Here is a 12568-nt window from a genome sequence, read left to right as displayed (position 1 = left end):
CTCATTTCGGCCGCTTGTATCCGCGATCTTGTTCTTTCGGTCATTACCCAAAGCTCATGACCATAGGTGAAAGTTGGAACGTAGATCGACCAGTAAATCGAGAGCTTCGCCTTTCAGCTCAGCTCCTTCTTCACCACAACGGACCGGTAAAGTGACCGCATCACTGCGGAGGCTGCACCGATCTGCCTGCCGATCTTACGCTCTATCCTTCCCTCACTCGTGAACAAGATCCCGAGATACTTAAACTCCTCCACTTGAGGCAGGACTTCTCCACCAACCTGGAGAGGACAAGCCACCCTTTTCTGGTCGAGAACCATGGCCTCGGACTTGGAGGTGCTGATTCTCATCCCAGCCGCTTCACACTCAACTGCAAACCACCCCAGTGCATGCTGAAGGTCCTGGATTGAAGAAGCCAACAGGACAACATCATCCGCAAAAAGCAGAGATGAAATCCTGTGGTTCCCAAACAGGATTCCTTCCGGCCCCTGGCTGTGCCTAGAAATTCTGTTCATAAAGATTATGAACAGAACCGGTGACAAAGGGCAGCCCTGCCGGAGTCCAACATGCACTGGGAACAGGTCTGACTTACTGCCGGCAATGCGAACCAGACTCCTGCTCTGTTCGTACAGGGACCAGACAGCCCTTAGCAAAGAGCCCCGAACTCCATATTCCCGAAGCACCCCCCAAAGAATACCACGAGGGACATGGTTGAATGCCTTCTCCAGATCCACAAAGCACATGTGGACTGGTTGGGCAAACTCCCATGAACCCTCGAGCACCCTATGAAGGGTATAGAGCTGGTCCAGTGTTCCACGACCAGGACGAAAACCGCATTGTTCCTCCTGGATCCGAGGTTCGACTATTGGTCGAATTCTCCTCTCCAGTACCCTGGAGTAAACCTTCCCAGGGAGGCTGAGAAGTGTGATTCCCCTATAATTGGGGCACACTCTCCGGTCCCCTTTCTTAAAAAGAGGGACCACCACCCCAATCTGCCACTCCAGAGGCACTGTCCCCGACTGCCATGCGATGCTGCAGAGGCGTGTCAGCCAAGACAGTCCCACGACATCCAGAGACTTGAGATACTCAGGGCGGATCTCATCCACCCCCGGTGCCCTGCCACCGAGGAGCTTGAAAACCACCTCAGTGACTTTGGCTTGGGTAATGGACAGGTCCACCTCTGAGTCATCAGCCTCCGCTTCCTCAATGGAAGACGTGACGGTGGGATTGAGGAGATCCTTGAAGTATTCCTTCCACCACCCGACAATGTCCCCAGTCGAGGTCAACAGCTCCCCACCCGCACTGTAAACAGTGTGGGCAGAGTACTGCTTCCCCCTCCTGAGGGCCGGACGGTTTCCCAGAATTTCTTCGAGGCCGACCGATAGTCCTCCTCCATGGCCTCACTGAACTCCTCCCAGTTCCAAATTTTTGCCTCCGCAACTGCCCGAGCTGCGGCACGCCTGGCCTGCCGATACCTGTCAGCTGCCTCCGGAGTCCCGGAGGCCAACATGGCCCGATAGGACTCCTTCTTCAGCTTGACGGCGTCCCTTACTTCCGGTGTCCACCACCGGGTTCGGGGATCCCCGCCACGACAGGCACTGGAGACCTTGCGGCCACAGCTCCGAACAGCTACGTCTACAATGGAGGTAGAGAACATGGCCCACTCAGACTCAATGTCTCCTGCCTCCCTCGGAAGCTGGGAGAAGCTCTCCCGGAGGTGGGAGTTAAAGACCTCCCCGACAGAGTGCTTGGCCAGACGTTCCCAGCAGACCCTCACCATACGTTTGGGCCTGCCAGGTCTGTCCGGCTTCCTCCTCCACCAGCGGATCCAACTCACCACCATGTGGTGATCAGTTGACAGCTCAGCCCCTCTCTTCACCCGAGTGTCCAAGACATAGGGCCGGAGATCCGATGAAATGACAACAAAGTCGATCATCGACCTCCGACCTAAGGTGTCCTGGTGCCACGTGCACTTATGGACACCCCTATGCTCGAACATAGTGTTCGTTATGGACAAACCGTGACCAGCACAGAAGTCCAATAACAAAACACCACTTGGGTTCAGATCGGGGAGGCCGTTCCTCCCAATCACACCCCTCCAGGTATCACTGTCATCGCCCACATGATCGTTGAAGTCCCCCAGTAGAACAATGGAGTCCCCAGTCTGAGCACCTCTCAGTAGCTCTCCCAGGGACTCCAAGAAGGCCGGATACTCTATACTGCTATTCAGCCCGTAGGCACAAACAACAGCAAGAGCCCTCTCCCTGACCCGAAAGCGCAGAGAGGCGACCCTCTCATTCACTGGGGTAAACTCCAACACATGGCGGCTGAGCTGGGGAGCTATAAGCAAGCCCACACCAGCCCGCCGCTGCTCACCATGGGCAACTCCAGAGAAGTGGAGGGTCCAGCCCCTCTTGAGGAGCTGGGTTCCGGAGCCCAAGCTGTGCGTGGAGGTGAGCCCGACTATCTCTAGCTGGTACCTCTCAACCTCCCGCACAAGCTCAGGCTCTTTCCCCCCCAGCAAAGTGACATTCCATGTCCCAACAGCTAGCCGCTGTGTTCGGGGATCAGGTCATCGAGGCCCCTGCCTTCGACTGCCACCTAATCCACACTGCACCAGCCCCCTACGGCTACCTCTGTGGGTGGTGAACCCACAGGAGGTCGGGCCCACGTCACCGCTTCGGGCTGAGCCCGGCCAGGCCCCGTGGGCAAAGGCTCGGTCACCAAGTGCTCGCATATGAGCCCCAACCCTGGGCCTGGCTCCAGGGTGGGGCCCCGGCTGCGCCATACCGGGCGACGTCACGGTCCTTGATTTTATTTTATCCATAAGGGTTTTGGTGAACTGCTCTTGGTCTGGCCTGTCACCTAGGACCTGTTTGCCTTGGGAGACCCTAACAGGGGCGTAATGCCCCCGACAACATAGCTTCTAGGATCATTCAAGCACACAAACCCCTCCACCACAATAAGGTGGCAGTTCTAGGAGGGGTTACCTAAAATAATTACCTAAAACTAGCAATGGTAATTATTTTTCGTTACATAATGTACTCAGGCTGCCAGTCAGTGTGAAAAATCCTAGCAACGCCCCTGTAAATGCTCAAGTCCTTCTGAATTCTTTAAGACTTATAAGACACAATACATAAGGATCCCACCATCCACCTTTTCAGTTTTTCTGATCTTGAACCTCCTCAAGAGTTTCCAGTCCAAGCCATTACAAAATAAATAAATAACTAAAATCATTTTGCCATGGTATATAGCATGGCCAGAGGGAGCTTTTGACAACACAATAATGCTTATATTTGTTTGTAGGAGGAACTTAATAGACAAAATGATGAACAACATGAAAGGACACAGAGCAGAATATTGCCACCTCTCATCCTGATGAAAATAGGAGACAATTTCAGGAGTAGTTTATTTTCATGTTATTCTGACAAATTGTCACTTAATCATTGCTTCTACAGAAGAGCAAAGCAAATCAGTCACAAGGAAATAGAAGCCTGATCAAGAAAGACAGCTGCTTAGTTTCCCCTCTATTCATCAAGAGTCCTACTGTCCCATTCCACCATGTCCTGCATCAGCTGAACAGTCTTGATGGATCAATAAGAGCATCACCGACAGTATACCAGACATTTACAGCCCACAGTTTCAGAGTTGATACAGGGAGTTGGAGCTTTCTGACCTCCTGGCTTCTGTCACATTAATGGAACTTAGCTGTCTCCAGTTAGGATGTCACTCAGGCTTTCTCAGCCTGAAACTGTGTGACCCAAGGTTTAATGAGCCTGCCGGAAAGGTTGAGTTCTTAATCAGAGCTATGAAATTAGCATCGTTTCCAAATGCGCAATTTAACCCTGCTCACCTTTAAAAGCCCGAGCTTCCTTTCTTTATTTGGTGATATAATGAATCCTCACAGCTCATTAGCTTGTACTGACATTACCTCACTCAAAAGAGCCTTGAGCAAACAGGGTGAAATCAGCCAACATTTGCAAGCATGCAAAACCTTTGTAAATCCAAGTGGAACCTCACTCTGGGGTAGGAAAAAGCACCTTTGAGAATCCTCAGGTGCAGACTAGAAGAAATTTGTGTTTGTCTGGTAATGGTGGCAAATGCTGAACCAAACACGTATGCTGTGTAGCTATATAATGATCTGCATGCTTGAACACAGTTTGCTTTTTTGCTGCAACTAAGCTGACATGTTTTGAGAACAAAAGGGGGATATAAAATGATGTCATATAGGTGCATGATGGTTGGCTTAAAGCCTGAATGAACAGCACAAAGAAGCAGTGCTTCCACTGTGGAGGAGGTGTGGAAAAAGAATGTGTATGCCATATATTTTCATCTATAAAGTTGCTATGAAACAAGGTACTGGTAAAATATGATCAGATAATGGCACACATACCACACATTCACGGGCGCAGATAGAGGGGGGGACGGGGGGGATTCGTCCCACCCAGATTTAAATTCACCTCGTTCGGTCCCCCCCACTTATAGGGAGGAAAAAACGTCTATGCTGTCTTTCTTTGCATAAGGCAAACCTCACGGAAAAATCAAAAGACTAATTACCATTCGGTTTATTGAGGTGCACAGCACCCACGTGCAATGAACCGGTGCTACAGGTGCTCTAGCCCCTGCCCCTTTTCTGTTTGCTGTCCAAAGTGCCTTTTCATAGGGACTGTTTTGTTGTTTTTTTTTTAATATTTGTAAAAGATAAGTTAGCTCCAACATCAATATTCTCTACAATTTGACAATAATATATGAAATTATAAATTCATAAAATAACGTTTTTCTATGCAAATGCGGGCATCAATCCGTGACGTCATGCATTCAGTGAGCCTCTGTGCAGAAAGTGCATGCAGGCGGTTGACAGTGGGAGACAGTGCGAGGAACGGCATGGTAAGGTCACACTGAAAGTCTCCTTTCATTTCTTATCTGAACATGCAATATTGTGCAGCTTAGAACACAACAGTAAATGCGTAGGGTTGTTTATCATTTAATGAAGCCGCCTAGGCTATATTTAAACCGTTTGCTCCATCCATTTGATTAACGTGGCAGATTCGGAAACTTTAGTTTGAACGACGGCGTTAATAACATATTCTAGCAGCTTCGAAAACTTAAGGCTGAATGACGACGTCCACAACATATTCTATCAAGACTATTATGTTATAGTAGCTTAGGTTAGTTGAGTTAAAACATAGGGAAACGTTTTCTAAATAAGTGAAAACCTGCATTATGCAAAGATGCCAAGGAAAGAGAGGATAAAGAAGCAGAAAGAGAAGGAGCTGCGGGAGGCAGCAAAAGGCAGTGGATCTCTGTCCAGTTGGGTCAGAAAGAAAACTACCTGTGTCAACTGCAACGGTAGAGCGTTCCTTTTCAAAGTTAAAGCTAGTGAAGACAAAACTCCGCAGCCTTTGTCATGAAGAAAGGCTGTCAGACCTTCGTCTGCTGGCAATTGAGAAAGATATCCATATTGAATACAGTGTTGTCATAGACATTTTCAAGAACATGGCAAACCGAAGACTGCTGCTTTGAAGAATACTGCAGCATTTAGATGGATCTCACTCTCTCTCTCTCTCTCTCTCTCACACACACACACACACACACACACACACACACACACACACACACACACACACACACAGAATGTTCATTTGCAATTGAAATTTAGTTTTGAATAAAGTTAACTTGTGTGAAAAATTTGTTCCAAGAGCCCTTTTTTGAATGTTGAGCCCCTGCCCCTCCAAAGGTCTTTGCACGGCCCTGGTGCACAGCAGTACAGACATAGTTGCAACTGTGCAGACTGCACAGGTTGCGAGCTTGAGCTTGGTTGCTATGGTTACCCACAACAAGTTTGACAGGCATATCGGGGACAGCGCCTCCTAGTTCAGGACCCCAACACGGCATGATGAAGGGTGCCAAAAGGCAGAAAACGATTGCATTGTTTTTTCAAAAAAAAAAAGACTGTAAGTAAACTGTGCCTTACTTTATCATATCACCTTGCAATTTTTTGATAGTCTGTTCAAAGTAATGTCGTAGTGAAAGTAAAATCGTACGGAGTAGAGATGCCTTTCTGGTAGCCTCCTTCTTTCGGTGGCAGCCTGTAGATACAGTGCTCAGAAGGCAGTTTTAATGTTTAATCTGGCGTTCCCTGCCATAATTTCAGCGAACATATTGTTTCATAAGGAAACTTTGCGAAGAGTTGTTGACTGACTGCTGCTCACGCAACACACAGGCATAGTTAGAAAGTCAGGACACTGGTTTACACTTTACACACACACACACACACACGCACGTAGCCCAGCCTCTCGCTATGTTTAACAGTTGGAACTTAGCGGTTTTAAAACTAGTTTGCAGTTTCTGTGCGTGATGATAATGTGTAAACTTTGGATTTCCATAGGCTATGTTAAAATGTTATCATTGTCCTGGCCTGCAGGTAGTTCCTGGTGATGGCAGTGAGGGAGGTGAAATAACATGTATACACACTACCGTTCAAAAGTTTGGGGTCACCCAGACAATTTTGTGTTTTCCATGAAAAGTCACACTTTGATTTACCACCATAAGTTGTAAAATGAATAGAAAATATAGTCAAGACATTTGTCTGGCCATTTTGAGCATTTAATCGACCCCACAAATGTGATGCTCCAGAAACTCAATCTGCTCAAAGGAAGGTCAGTTTTATAGCTTCTCTAAAGAGCTAAACTGTTTTCAGCTGTGCTAACATGATTGTACAAGGGTTTTCTAATCATCCATTAGCCTTCTGAGGCAATGAGCAAACACATTGTACCATTAGAACACTGGAGTGAGAGTTGCTGGAAATGGGCCTCTATACACCTATGGAGATATTGCACCAAAACCTAGACATTTGCAGCTAGAATAGTCATTTACCACATTAGCAATGTATAGAGTGGATTTCTGATTAGTTTAAAGTGATCTTCATTGAAAAGAACAGTGCTTTTCTTTCAAAAATAAGGACTTTTCAAAGTGACCCCAAACTTTTGAACGGTAGTGTGTGTGTGTGTATATATATATATATATATATATATATATATATATATATATATATATATATATATATATATATATACACACACATTTTATATATATATATATATATATATATATATATATATATATATATATATATATATATATACACACACACACAAAATGGAATCATTTGCTGACAGCTCAGTCCCCCCCAGTTCAAAAATCCTATCTGCGCCTCTGCACACATTTAGTGGAGAGAAAACTATGAAAGATGTGGCTTAGAAACATTTGTCAAGAGTGCAACACAGACATTTACAAAAAAGCAAATCCAAGAAGAAGAACCACTGGAATAAAAGCACAAACAAATGTTCTCCATCATAGGAAGAAATTTCACCTCACTTTACTTGGAAAGGAAAGCTGTCAGGTTGGCCATAACGTCTTATCACCAAAATGAGATCATTAGAATATAATAAAGAACTGATTCACCTTCTGTTTCTTTACATATCCATATGCATTTGCTTTGGTTCACCAACCATTAGGTTTACATGCCCTTGATGGTTCATAACCATGTAGAGTGATGATGAGTGATGATGACTCCAGAGTGCTGCCAAATCAGAGACTGGTGGTGGATGTGTGAAAGGCATGAGAGAGAGAGAGAGAGAGAGAGAGAGAGAGAAATGAGTGATGAAGACCCTTTAGGAAAGTGTGATTTTCATCAGAGCTGTTGGAGCTTTAATTAGAGCCCTTGGAAATGCTGTATTGAGTCTTCTCTAATTTGGTTAAAAAATGCAAGCAATTACAGCACAGATGTGCACAATATGGAAGTTTAGCATCAAGCATCAACTAACTATCACTTGGCTTGCTTCGCATGCCAAATTGAACAAGAGGCTGTGTAATGTCAATGGCAATCTGGAGCTCCTTTTAATAGTGCCCACTGCAAACTGTAGAACAATGTGAGCACCTTCTGGCCCAATCCAACTTTAGTCTGGAATGCATAAACAAGAGCATTGTGCTGTGGGAGAGCTTTTTTAAATTAATACTGTAGGGCATGGCTTGGTGGTGGAGTTGTTGGTGTTGATGTCTCAATGCTCCAGGGTACCTGGTTTGAGCCTGTGCTCAGGTTACTGCCTATGTTGAGGTTTTCATGTCCTCCCTTGTCTGTTGGGGCTTCCTTCAGGTTCTCTGGTTTCCTTCTACCTCCCAAAAACATGCCAATAGGTGAACTGGTGACTCTATTCCTACTTCACGCCCAGTGTTCCTGAGATAGGCTTCAGATCCCTTGTGTCCCTGAACAGGATTATTATTATGCAGTGTGGTAGGTGAGAGTGCAATATGTTGATGGTATTTCCATCACTGAAATCAATGTGTCAGAATTATTATTACAGTTGAAATATTTAGATTCATCCTGGATGTTTTTTTTTTTTTTTTGCTTGTCATATTGTATTCACTTTGGAATTGATCAGATGTTGGAGACAAACTCAAAAGGTTCAGACATTTGTTTTTTTCATGAGACTTCTAACATCTGTTTCAAAATCTTTCTACATAATGCATCATTCCATCCACTGGGATTTTGCATCCATCTCTCTTTCGTCAACTCATTCAAGATGTCAGACATATGAAAGATATTCAACTAGAGCATTGTCAGGACAGAAAAGCTATGTGAGGACAGTCACTTAATCAGATTGTGTATTGCACCATCCATCTCTAGCTCTAAGTGTCTGTCTATAGCTGTTTTTAACCTCTCTGACCATTAGACTTCTAATATATATATATATATATATATCCCTGTGAGGGCAGCACGGTGGTGTAGTGGTTAGCGCTGTCGCCTCACAGCAAGAAGGTCCGGGTTCGAGCCCCGTGGCCGGCGAGGGCCTTTCTGTGCGGAGTTTGCATGTTGTCCGCGTGGGTTTCCTCCGGGTGCTCCGGTTTCCCCCACAGTCCAAAGACATGCAGGTTAGGTTAACTGGTGACTCTAAATTGACCGTGAGTGTGAATGGTTGTCTGTGTCTATGTGTCAGCCCTGTGATGACCTGGCGACTTGTCCAGGGTGTACCCTGCCTTTTGCCCGTAGTCAGCTGGGATAGGCTCCAGCTTGCCTGCGACCCGGTAGAAGGATAAAGCGGCTAGAGATGATGAGATGAGATGATCTCCCTGTGATGACCTGGCGACTTGTCCAGGGTGTACCCCGCCTTTCGCCCGTAAGTCAGCTGGGATAGGCTCCAGCTTGCCTGCGACCCTGTAGAAAAGCGGCTAGAGATAATGAGATGAGATTATATATATACTCACACTTTAAAATCATTTTTGTCATGTTTTGCTCACGTCATTCTTTCTATAAACAACATACACACCCCATTGTGTTAATTTGTGAAATGCATGTATGAATTATCTATGGTGGGTGCATATTACACCATTACCTACCTCCATCTAACCATGGCTGGGGTGTAATTATGTCAATCATAGGGATGCTAACAAATATGAGTCTCATCTCAGATCAGCTCACCCCACTGCTGATGATGGCTGTTTTCAGTGCAGATTCATTTGCCTGTTTTGTATACTCAGTGGGATCAGGGATATGAGCTCATTAGCATATTTGTGATGAGAAAGCCTGCCTTGCCAACAGAGAGAACAGGATCAAATGTGAGATGCATTAGCAGATGGTATACTAAAGCAGAAAGTGATGTGAGCACAGGAATTTATACCAGATTCCTTAGTAACAAAAGAACAATAGGATTTTGTGTGCATTGTGTAAAATGTATTTGGGTGTTTGTTTTTTTTTTCCACTGAGTGTAGTGTGTGTGTATGAAAGATGCTGCATATGTGCATTGTATACAGAGCACTGGTTTATACTAATAATGAGATAGTAACCTAGCAACAACATGGCAGGTGTTGCAAATGTTACATAGCACCTATCTGTTCGCTTCTGCGTTCTCCTGTCTCTCATTCCTTACATCCTGGCCACCCTCTTTTTTTTCTTTATCTTTTTCTCATGGCCCATGGTGAACTCTTTCCATTCTACATCCTATTTTAGTATATCACTTCCTTCTTCCTGATATTCTGTGCCCAGCTCCCAGCATGCTCTCCTTCCTGTGCTTTCTGAGCGCCATTGAAGCCTCCTCCAGCTCCACATATTGCTTCAAATCTAACACTTGGCCTGGGAATGAGGTCTCAGCTGAAAGACTGAATCTAGTTTTATGGTAGAAGAAGAATAAAATGGGAAAATCCTCCTATTCTTTTTCTTTCTTTCAGCTCTGTTGAGGGTGATTGGTGTGCCTCTTCAGGCTGCAACTCCAGCACATCTCTGCAGTTTCTGCTTTTATGCCTGAGGGCAGCTTAATTTTAAAACCTTTCAGGGTAAACCCAGCCATTTCTGATTATAAAGAATATTTCAAAAAGCACTCAGTACCCTGTTTTGGAGGAATGGATTTAATTAATCAGAATATATTTACCACTGGTAAATTTTAGTTAGATATTATTTTATGGCAATACAAGGATAATGCAACATGATTGATTGACATTTTCAGTTTCTACCAAGTTTCAGTTTGTTTTGAATCTTTCCACTTGTGTCACCATTCTCTGTACAAAGATTAATGGCTGTCATTCGAAAAGTTCTGATTACACCAAAGATCCAACGTATCTGCTCACTTCTTCACAGTGTGTCATACAGTTTTAGAAATGTCCTAAATTGCCCACATTTTTTCCCTTTAGTCTTGCTTTGCATGGATTAGTAAACAGAAGGAATAAAGGAATTTCAACTATATTGAAGGATAAATGATTCCATAAAATCTTAACATAAAAAAGATAAAGTAAAGAATAGATTCTATCTTGTATCTGTGTAATTTAAGTGACCATATGAATTTTGCTTGGGTTCACATGTTTTTGGTGGCTCAGAACTGTTTAAAGCATTGTTTATTTGGAGTGCTGACAGAACACAAATTGGTGGTAGATGTGTGAAAGGAAGCATGAACAAATTAGCTAGATTTTTGCTTTAGTCTCATTTTTCTTTAATCGGAAGGTCTGTGATTTAAATGAATTTGTTCAAAAACATGATTTGAAATGGTTAACATTTGGTATATTTTACAGTTATTCTGTTCCAGCGTTGCATCACAGGCATTATAAAGCTGAGTAGTTTGGAGCTGACCTGTCTGAAAAACACAACAGTGCATATATCCCACTGGCTACTGTGTTAAAACCTAAAAGGACTTCACCAACTCCTGTCCAATTACACAGGAGCTTGTATTCAGACAAAGTCAGGCATTACAGATACACCACAAACTCCTTGGAGGCAAACAGTGAGCATGCCTGCTCTTGGGATACCCTGGAGCAGAGTTAAAAAAAAAAAAAATGGATGGAGCTTCTCGAAGGTGATGTGTGAGAGAACTATGACACTGTTTAGCCCTCCAGCCAGAAAATGAGCACTTGCCATCTTGTGTGAGCCAAATGAGCAAAAAAAGAGGATGCCAGAGCTTAGATATGAGCAATAAGGCTGTGAGTCAAAGCACACTATTTATAAAAGCACTCTGACATGCATATAAATTGCCCCATGTCTGTTGATGGCAGATGGATACTTTCATACCAAGCTTTTTCACATTTAGCACTCTTAGACTCAAGCAGAGTCTGTCAGTCTTCAAGAACGACATGATGACCACTCATTAAAGTAGAGTTCTTCCACTCAGTTCACATATCTGATGACCTCGTACTCTCATAACTAGTTCCTCAAATGCCTGATCTTTTTAGGATTAGCACGGACATTTCTAAGAGTTACTAACAGTGAAAACTACAGTGGTGCTTGAAAGTTTGTGAACCCTTTAGAATTTTCTATATTTCTGCATAAATATGACCTAAAACATCATCAGATTTTCACACAAGTCCTAAAAGTAGGTAAAGAGAACCCAGTTAAACAAATGAGACAAAAATATTATACTTGGTCATTTATTTATTAAACGAAAATGATCCAATATTACATATTACATATAGTCTGCAGCTGGGGAGAGTGCCCACCCTCTGGAAGACATCATATATCATTCCAGTTCCCAAAAAAAATCGGCCCAGCGAGCTGAACGACTTCCGACCGGTGGCACTCACTTCACATCTGATGAAGACGTTGGAGCGGCTCTTCCTCAGCCTCCTCAGACCCCAGGTACAACATGCCCAGGACTGTCTGCAGTTTGCGTACTGGGCAGGTGTCGGTGTGGAAGACGCCATCCTCTACCTGCTACACCGAGCCCACTCGCATCTGGATAAGGGAAATGGCACAGTGAGGATCCTCTTCTTGGACTTCTCGAGTGCCTTCAACACCATCCAGCCCCTATTGCTTCAGGACAAACTGAACAGGATGCGAGTGGACCCCTGCCTGGTCACCTGGAGCTCCAGCTACCTCACTGACAGGCCGCAGTATGTCAGGCTGAAGGACATCACATCTGACACTGTGATTAGCAGCACTGGAGCACCCCAGGGCACAGTGCTGGCCCCTCTTCTCTTCACCCTGTACACCGCGGACTTCTGCTACAACTCGGAGCTGTGTCACATTCAGAAGTTTGCCGATGACACAGCCATCGTTGGGTGTGTCAGTGACGACAGAGAGGAGGAGTATAGG

The sequence above is a fragment of the Neoarius graeffei genome, chromosome 14 (genome assembly GCF_027579695.1).
Source record: "Neoarius graeffei isolate fNeoGra1 chromosome 14, fNeoGra1.pri, whole genome shotgun sequence".
Taxonomy (NCBI): Eukaryota; Metazoa; Chordata; class Actinopteri; order Siluriformes; family Ariidae; genus Neoarius; species Neoarius graeffei.
This window is presented reverse-complemented; position numbering follows the sequence as displayed.